The sequence below is a fragment of the Formica exsecta genome, unplaced genomic scaffold (genome assembly GCF_003651465.1).
Source record: "Formica exsecta isolate Colony F162 unplaced genomic scaffold, ASM365146v1 scaffold170, whole genome shotgun sequence".
Lineage (NCBI taxonomy): Eukaryota > Metazoa > Arthropoda > Insecta > Hymenoptera > Formicidae > Formica > Formica exsecta.
The window spans coordinates 146027-155840 of record NW_021849016.1 but is presented as its reverse complement, the minus strand read 5'-3'; positions in this window follow the sequence as shown (position 1 = coordinate 155840).

Below are 9814 nucleotides of genomic sequence, written 5' to 3'. Positions count from 1 at the left end.
ATATTTAGAAACGCGCAGAAAGAAACACGATATGTGGGGTGTGTAAAGCATCTTAAAAATATCTTAAATTAGAAATGAGATCAGCGTCTTTTCAAGAACGGTTGTAATTACTTGGAAGACCAGTTAATGGAGTTTGAAGAGCATTTCATCTCGCATATTTGATGCAATTAATATTAATACAATTCCGGAAATACAATTACACACGTGCGAAGAAATTGAGTTGCATCAAGTCTAAAGGGAATGAGAAGAATTTGACAAATCGCCAATACTTAAAACTCCAGCATTCAGCTGGCACGATATAATTATTGGCTGGCGAATAGATGGAAGTTGTACATGTCATTTCGAAAGTATATGGGTGATTCACCGCGTTATTTCATTGTAAAAATCAAAACTGCGGTCACGTGGATATAATTCGGCTTACATTTGGCGAAAGATATCATGATGATTCACGAGGTATCCATCAAATCTCGAGACCATTCGGTAAAATTCTATCACTCATTCTTATTATAAAATATATTTATAAAATATATTTCCTGAAGCTCTGGCTGTATATATTCTCTTGGATTTATTTTAGATTTATATACATATCACGGATAATATATACTTATACCTTATAGCCTTATATCAAGCCTGCCCAACCTGTCGATCGATGTGTGACTGTCGATCACATTTTAGTAAAGAGTGGGCAGGCCTGACTTGTGTATGAAAAAATTTCGGGATTTGAAATGTAAGTCGTAAATAATGCAAATGATTCATCCATCATCCGTCGAAATTTTTTGCGTCAAAAACACTGCGAAGCAAACTTTGCTGAAAAGAAATTTCCGTCGTTTTCTTATTTATAATTAACTAATTGATCAATCGATTATATCTTCTCTAAACTTTAATAGAATCTTCGAGAGCGCAGAATTTGATTTAAAATTAAACGTCTAAAATCAAATCGTCCAAACATTTTCCGGTTAATGTATGTTATGAGCAATTACAAAATTTCATGTTAAACTATAAATCCCAGAGTTTTTTTTAAATTTTTGTGTGATTAGTAATAGTGCATCGAGTTATTGCGGGGAAAGACCGTATAAGATGCTGCTTGTTAACATCGTTTGAAAATTAGAAGTACGAGTATGTTCTGAGTAGGCACGTGATCTACCGAGAAGGCTAGTTATAGCTCGCGTGGCATCGGAAATGCGCGGAAATCCGAATTAACGACTCAGTTGCGAAATCGCGTCACACAATTTGTTTCCGTGTGTCTATGTGTATCCATCGAGATTAAAGATTTTTCGCCGTGATTACTTTACTTTATTACGCAACAATCATGATTTACATAACAAAACAAAAGTATCAATTTAACAATTTATCACCTTATATTAGAAAAACTTAAAATTTCTTAATTTTTAAAGAACGAAATGGTTATTATATTAACAGCTTTATTTCTAGTTGCAGAACAATTGTTAATTATGTTAAAATAGCTAATATCTATGTGTATGTATATTAGTAAAATTCTAATATAGATATATTAGCTAAATATGTTAGACACAAAAACACATAACAGTTATGTAAAATCTGAAATAATAGATAATTATGAATTATTTTGTATGTGTGATTCTCACTCTCTCTCTCTCTCTCTTTCTCTCTCTCTGTCTCTTTCTCTGACTGAAAATATGAGTGTTAGAGTATTAGCAAAATTTCTGGTTAAATATCACAAAGGGAGATATATAATCGAACAAAGTTGGTTCATTTATCGATCGTACCTCGTACCTCATGCACTATATATCCCATTGCCATAATTGCGCCGCCTTAATTCAAGCTAAATTGCCTACCTTGCAATTACTAAATCGATAAGCTGCAACGCCAACACGAGAATAGGTGGAAGTGTAATTAATAATTAAACATTTAAACTATCTCAAGCGATTGAAAAGTTTCACAGCCAATATAAGAAATCAATTATTGCGACATTATCTTATTGATAATCAGCAATAAATAATGCATGTAAAATAATGTGTTGCATAAAGTTGCATATATGTATGTATATATATGCATGTTATAAAAAAACCGTATTTATAGAAAACATTTTCTATGTATTGTGATTCGTGAGCAGGAAGTCGATGATATAATGAATTCTTGCCTTATCTTTTGTATCGTCATCATATCAAGCATGCAGGAATAGCAGCTCATTCGCATTATATTACATCACATCTGTAACAATTAAGTTATAACAATGTTGCGTCGTTTACACGCAAGTTGTATTTACTCTTATTTGTGTTGAAGATTGTTTTCTTGCGATAATAAAATCATAATCCATTATTGTAATAAACGCGGTTCTGTGAATAAACTTGATTATTCTACGTAAATTTTAATTACTTCCCGTCCATACAATTTTCCGTAGAAATTACTAGTGCTTTTGCTGCAACAAAAACACGAAACAATAACATAATTCTGTCGTGTATTCTAAAGAAACAAAATTTTGCTTTGGGTCTTTTATCTTAAAATTATAAGAAATAATTTTTCAGATTATATAAAAACCACTATGCAATAACTTTTTTTTATATACGGGATGTCCGGTAAAGATTGTGCCAACGCTTGTGAGCGGGTAGAACACAGTAAACTAAACAGAAAAGTCCTGTAACATTTTTTTCTATAACGCTTAATAAAGGAATTATTATTGAGTAAAATCTGCCAATCAGCGCCGACTTTTAGCCGTGCGCCTAGTGGTGTGCGTGAGCGCTCCGTCGCTACGGCGGCGCACACCGACGTGCGTCCAGCTAAAAGTCGGCGCTGATTGACCAGACTTTACTCAATAATAACTCCTTTATTAAGCATTATAGAAAAGAATGTTACAGGACTTTTCTGTTCAGTTTACTGTGCTCTACCCGCTCACGAGCGTTGGTACAATCTTTACCGGACACCCTGTATATGTATCAATAGCGCAGGGTTGGGTAGTAACTAGTTAAAAAATTAAAAGTTAAGTTAGAAAGTTGAAATAGTTAAGTTAGGAGGTTGAAAAGTTAATAACTTTTAATTTAATTCAGTTAATTTTAAACGTGTTAATTTTTAACTTAAACTAGTTACTTTTAAATGCGTTAACGTTAACTTATAAATTTTTTTCGTACAAGTTAAAGTTTTGTATCTTTGATAGTCGAAAATAATCTGTTTATTAATAATTATAATAATATAAGACAGCATTAAAACGTGCGTTTATAAAATACAACACAACGATACCATCTTCAGCACACATAAAGCGTATGTTTAGTGTAGGTAATTTAGTATATGATGACTTAAGAAGAAAAATAATGAACCATAATTTTGAGATGACACTTTTATTAAAATTTAATAAATATTTTTAAATTGTTTTAATTTATTGTTAGAGTATCTAACAATTAAAGATAAAGATGTGAGTTAATTTTTGTTTAAGTAACTTTTAAACTTAGTTAGTAAACTTAATTTTTGAGTCATTAACTTTAAACTTAACTTAGTCAAACAAAAAAATTAATTTACCCAACTCTGAAATTGTGGAATAATTCGCGATTATAATTAATGATACATTAAATTGGGAAAATCCGAATAAAATACAAAGTTTCATAAATAATCGTTATCAAACAGATTAAAAAATTATCTTTGTTGCATTGCAACATTAAAAAAAATTTGCTTGTAAACAAGCGAATCTCGCTCATACGGCACGTACAATTTATAAAAGTTAAAAAGGTTTATAATTTTTTGAAAATCAGTTTACTGTGCTCTACCCGCTCACGAGCGTTGGTACAATCTTTACCGGACACCCTGTATATGTATCAATAGCGCAGGGTTGGGTAGTAACTAGTTAAAAAATTAAAAGTTAAGTTAGAAAGTTGAAATAGTTAAGTTAGAAAGTTGAAAAGTTAATAACTTTTAATTTAATTTAGTTAATTTTAAACGTGTTAATTTTTAACTTAAACTAGTTACTTTTAAATGCGTTAACGTTAACTTATAAATTTTTTTTCGTACAAGTTAAAATTTTGTATCTTTTTGATAGTCGAAAATGATCTGTTTATTAATAATTATATAATAATATAAGACAGCATTAAAACGTGCGTTTATAAAATACAACACAACGATACCATCTTCAGCACACATAAAGCGTATGTTTAGTGTAGGTAATTTAGTATATGATGACTTAAGAAGAAAAATAATGAACCATAATTTTGAGATGACACTTTTATTAAAATTTAATAAATATTTTTAAATTGTTTTAATTTATTGTTAGAGTATCTAACAATTAAAGATAAAGATGTGAGTTAATTTTTGTTTAAGTAACTTTTAAACTTAGTTAGTAAACTTAATTTTTGAGTCATTAACTTTAAACTTAACTTAGTCAAACAAAAAAATTAATTTACCCAACTCTGAAATTGTGGAATAATTCGCGATTATAATTAATGATACATTAAATTGGGAAAATCCGAATAAAATACAAAGTTTCATAAATAATCGTTATCAAACAGATTAAAAAATTATCTTTGTTGCATTGCAACATTAAAAAAAATTTGCTTGTAAACAAGCGAATCTCGCTCATACGGCACGTACAATTTATAAAAGTTAAAAAGGTTTATAATTTTTTGAAAACATCACACACACACACACACACACGCATTAATTTAAAAGCATAAAGTATTGCTATATGGCGCGATCGCAATTGGGACAGGAAATGCAAGTAAACGTTTACGAATCTCTTCAACGGCGTACATGTGGCCGCCGAGATATACTTACACATTTTATACGTTTTCGAGGGGATTCTAAATAAAGCAGGCGGAATTCATCAGGTCACTTCCTTCGTTCATGGTCTACCAGATGGTAATGCTCCCATGTGTACACTGATGATGCATAAATACTTATGTCCATATAACATACATTCTTTCAGATAATACGTATTGTATACAACTAATAGAACTAATAAAATATCTTATCTGCAATATAGTCTTGGCTGAACAAATAAACAAGAACATTAACTCGTGGCAATATTTTATTTCTTATTTGATAGAACAATTTTTTAGTATTTAACATCTTTTTTGATCTGTTATATGTTAAAACAAACATAATGTTGTGTCTGTGTGTGTGTGTGTGTGGGTGTAGATGGATGGGTATGTATGCGTGTTTGACATGCGACAATCTTATATATTTTTTTCAAGAAATGCGGAATAATAAGTAAAAATAATATGTAAACAATATTTATCGAATTATTATATAGAATAATGTATAATAATTAATATACATTAATTAATCAGCAAAAAAATTAATTAATATATATTAGACAACTTAAGTAATATGCATTAAGTAAAATTATTATATACATATAACGTTAGTGTAATAGTTAGTAATATAGTTAGCTCTCTAATACACTAGTCTATTTTTCAATATTATACTGGAAATTAAAACAGCATTTATAAAGCATAATTTCTAAATGTAAGGATAATTAATATATTTAATTCAGAGACGTAAAATACAGAGTTAATACAGAGATGAGTAAAATATTGTAGAATCGTAAAATAAAATTTAATTAAATTATATTAGTTAATTTAAATCAAATGACAAATTGCTTTGCAATTATATGTATCTGGTTTAATCATATTTAATGGGTCCATCACTGTTTAACGGAATAATGAATTATCTAATGACATACTCTCTCTCTCTCTCTCTCTATCTATCTCTATCTATCTATCTGTCTCTATCTTTTTCTCTCCTTCATTTGCTCTCGTGTCGATTTGCCTCGCTTCTGGAGGCTAATTATTTATCGGTCATGCAATCGACGTATCATGTACTATTCCAAATGGCGTGTTTAATATTTCTCTGAATATAACGCGTCTCTCGAGGTTGCAACTCATTAACTAAAACGTTGCGTACGCAACGAAGATAATGCAGCCTATTAGCACTCAATTTGTCGACTCGCGTATCATGCTGCACTCGTACTAATAATTTTGTTACTGTAGTCTACAATTCCAATGACGCACACACGTGAGACATATTAAAAAAGAACTGTGCGTTTTTTTTTCTTTCTTGTATCTTTTTGGGATTTTTATATTCCATTTCGAAATAAATTTAATGACCTGTAATAAAAGACCTGAATAAGAATATCAGAATAATTTATTCGAGAATGCGCGTTAATGCGATTTCTTTTCTCTGAGAAAAATGTAAAATTTAATTAATGTTTTTTCTCTCTAGTCTGTTTGACAGAAAAATATCTACTCTGCAACAGTCCGAAATGCATTCTTTCAAACTGATAAGTCCAATCTTTTTGTGTCAATCCCTCAGCCTTGCTCGACTTTTATTACGCTAACACGATGTTTTCTTGATTTCGGCAAATGACTTTATTATCCCCCATTAATATGATGCTCAGTATATACGATGGTTTAAGTTAAATTCCATCAAACTTCGCCTTTACGGGCTTTAATATCCCGATTTGTTTCTTTGCATGCCGAGTCCGTTCGTCACTTTTATGGGAGAACCATCATGGGATAACATACGAAATATATCAGTATATCTCGATTTGCTCGACAAAATTATTTATAAAATAAATAGAACAGTATATATGTAGAGAGAGATAATCTAGATTAAAAAAAAAGGTCTCTACAGCAACTTGATAACATTTTGCATGACGATACACGTGTGAACAACTCGGCTGTATAAGTCTTAAATAAAATCACAGCTATACAATCCGTCTGGACATTATCCTGAATTCTGCTTATGATTGAGCGGAAATTGGATCTACCGCGTTCTCTAAAGCGCTTATCATCGTTGACCTCGAGCACGTGTGTGAGTCATCTAAATTATTATATCCCGTGGAAAATCCGTAGTAAACGGTAAGAGAAGGTAGCAAGACCGCTTCGAGGAGGAGGTATACACGTGCTCGAGGCTCGTTTGTAGAGAATCGATTGACACACCTACGATTAAATAAGAAAGGGGGTAATCTTTTCAATGAGGCCAAGTGCCATTCCGTCCCTTGCTTAGCTCTCGACTGTGGTGGGTGGATATTGCGATCGATTCCACGAACTTTTGTTTGTAATTGATGTCCCCGCGAAGGCAATAAATATTCGTGCTTTTATCGTTGCTGTCTGAAATTCTGTGAAACGATAACGGTTACGATGACGTTAGTTTACTAATGTGTAACCGAAAGACCCTATTGATTCTCATATGAGCATGAAATATGCCTAATTAAAATTTAATGTGACGGCCTGCAGAGTATATTCATATTCTCAGATATAAAAATCGCAATCGCAACATCACTTCTATTTTTTTATTAATTTATCGTTATCAGATTAAAAATATTTTGTTTTTACACTTCAAAATATAAGAATTCTATTATATATTTATCTGTTTTACCTGTAATTTTTTCGTATCAAAAGATAATATTCTACGAGAAATTCTAAGAGAGAAAATATGAACAAAGAAAAGAAAGCAATTTAACTTAAACAAAATAAATAAAAGGAACACTTGCAATTTGCTCTAGACTGTCGTCCAGACGGCGCAATTACTAGAGAAGAAAAAAAAAATTGCCAGAGAGCTGCTGTAACTACGGGACACGTAGTCAGCAGTCAGGTGATCGATTTTGCATTCTGAGAAATCTTCATTTACGACTGGAAAACTCGCGAGTCTTCGCACACAAGCCTTCGTTTTCTTATTCTTTGCAAACAATGATTTCTCGAATGTGCGCAACTGGCATAGGCGCGAACAAGCCCGGACATCTCGAGATCCAACAGCCACGATCCAGTTAAAGCCAGTCGGATCCAGCCGATCTGGTAGACCACCTGGAATGTCACACGGTTTCGAATTCTAAAGTACCTCCGCTCGTACAAAATACAGTATGCCAAGGATAACGGATTAAATGCGCTTAAAATAATAATAAAGAAAGAATTAAAGTTAATCGGACGAGATTGCAGAATAAAGAAAGATTTTAACTCTTCCACATACATGAGAGTAATAATAAGAATTATGTTAAGTAAAATGTATATGTGTGATATATGTGTGCGTGCAGCTATTTCTTCAAACATCTCTTTCAATCCAATATTTCTGATCAGTTGTCCTCCAAAATCTCTTTAGTCTTTCTCATTTAATTATTAAAATAATTAAATGCATAATTATTAGCGAAATATTTTCACAATATTTTCGATATATACAAGTAAAATATTACGAAATAATTTCTAAATCATTAAGACCAATTAAATCAACATCGATTCATCATTCTTACATTTCTTACAATTAATTAAAAAACATTTTAAAAAAATATCTTTCTCTTAATAATATTTCTAATAAAAAGATATAGCATCAATTACAGATTATAGTATAAATATGGAAACAAAATTTTTAGTTAATTTGATTCATCATTTAATATAAACGTTCTAACACAATCGACGTTTTGATATCGATTCGCTTCGATCTGTTTCGAGTGTTTCGTAGGATATCCTTTTTGTATCTCTTGCACGTGTCGTATCCGCGATTTTTTTTTTTTGCTGGAACACTTTAAGAAAAAAGGCGTGGAAGGTCTCCGACGTCACAAGGAGTATACCGAATGAGGCCAAACTCTGCTGCGAAGAAAGAATGATAGTCGATCGATAGAGCAACACGTGGTTCAGGCGTAGCAATGTTTACCATAGGGATAAAAAAGACGAAATCTAATCCCGTATAAGACTTAGACAATTGTCAGGAATATTGCGCATCGCGCTGCATAACACACGTAAAATTATGACTGTGTTTATAATACTGTTATAATTCGACATTTTTCTTCCTGACTTTTCACGCTTTAAAAATATGATTTTATGCGGAATCAAGTTTCGACAATAACCGCAACAAATGATTAAAATTTATAATAAATTTATGATAAAAAATCTTAAAAATTTATAATATGTTATATATTATATAATTATTGTTTTTTACGATAGAGAATCTTAATTGATTTAATATCAATTTCAAATTTGGAGTCTCATGATCAATTATTATTTTAGCTTTTTGAAAAATATGAATTACATTTTTCTCGAAAAATAAAAATGTAATAAAAAAATATATCTTAATAATAAAAACAAATTATTGCCAATAATAGCAGCAATAGGCTCAGGATAAGAACAATCAAGTGGCAGATAAGAGTCAAGGCGCGGGTATCGGTGCGCGAATTTATTATGTTAAATTTTATTAACTAATGTGCATTAAAAATGTTTGTTTCGGATCGTTTTTTGGTTCAAAATACAATCATATTGTAAACCACTGACGATATACATGTGGCAATGGCGTTTTAATGTTGTCCACTTATTTGTATAGATTCCACGCGGGTTTTAATAAGCCTTTTTTTAATTATTAATTTTAATTTGAAGTTTGACTGCAACTGCAAGTGTTGTGTATGTTAAGTTTTAAAATTCCAATCTAATCTTTATATACTTATATCCATGCTGAAGATGAACCAAAAAACGGTCTGAAACATACATTTTTAATGCACATTAATTAATAAAATTTAACAATAATAAGTTCGCGCACTGATACCCGCACCTTGACACTTACCAGATCTTACCAGACTCTTACCTTGACTCTTCCCACTTTATTGAAATTATTGCCATTTTAACACACAAAGTTGATAATGTTGCATCAACCTAAATTGTCGCATTAGCGATTCTATATATAAACGCTGAATGTACTTCACGCATTATCATGTTCTTCTTCTACGTCGTTTTTATACCTTTTCCCGTATTTGCAATAAATGCCAACTCGTATTTAGAATGTATATTGTCGCAGTTAAAAATAATATATTAACTGTACATTTCGACAAACGTTGAAAATACGGAAGTATATCGTCAGACTTTTTCTATAT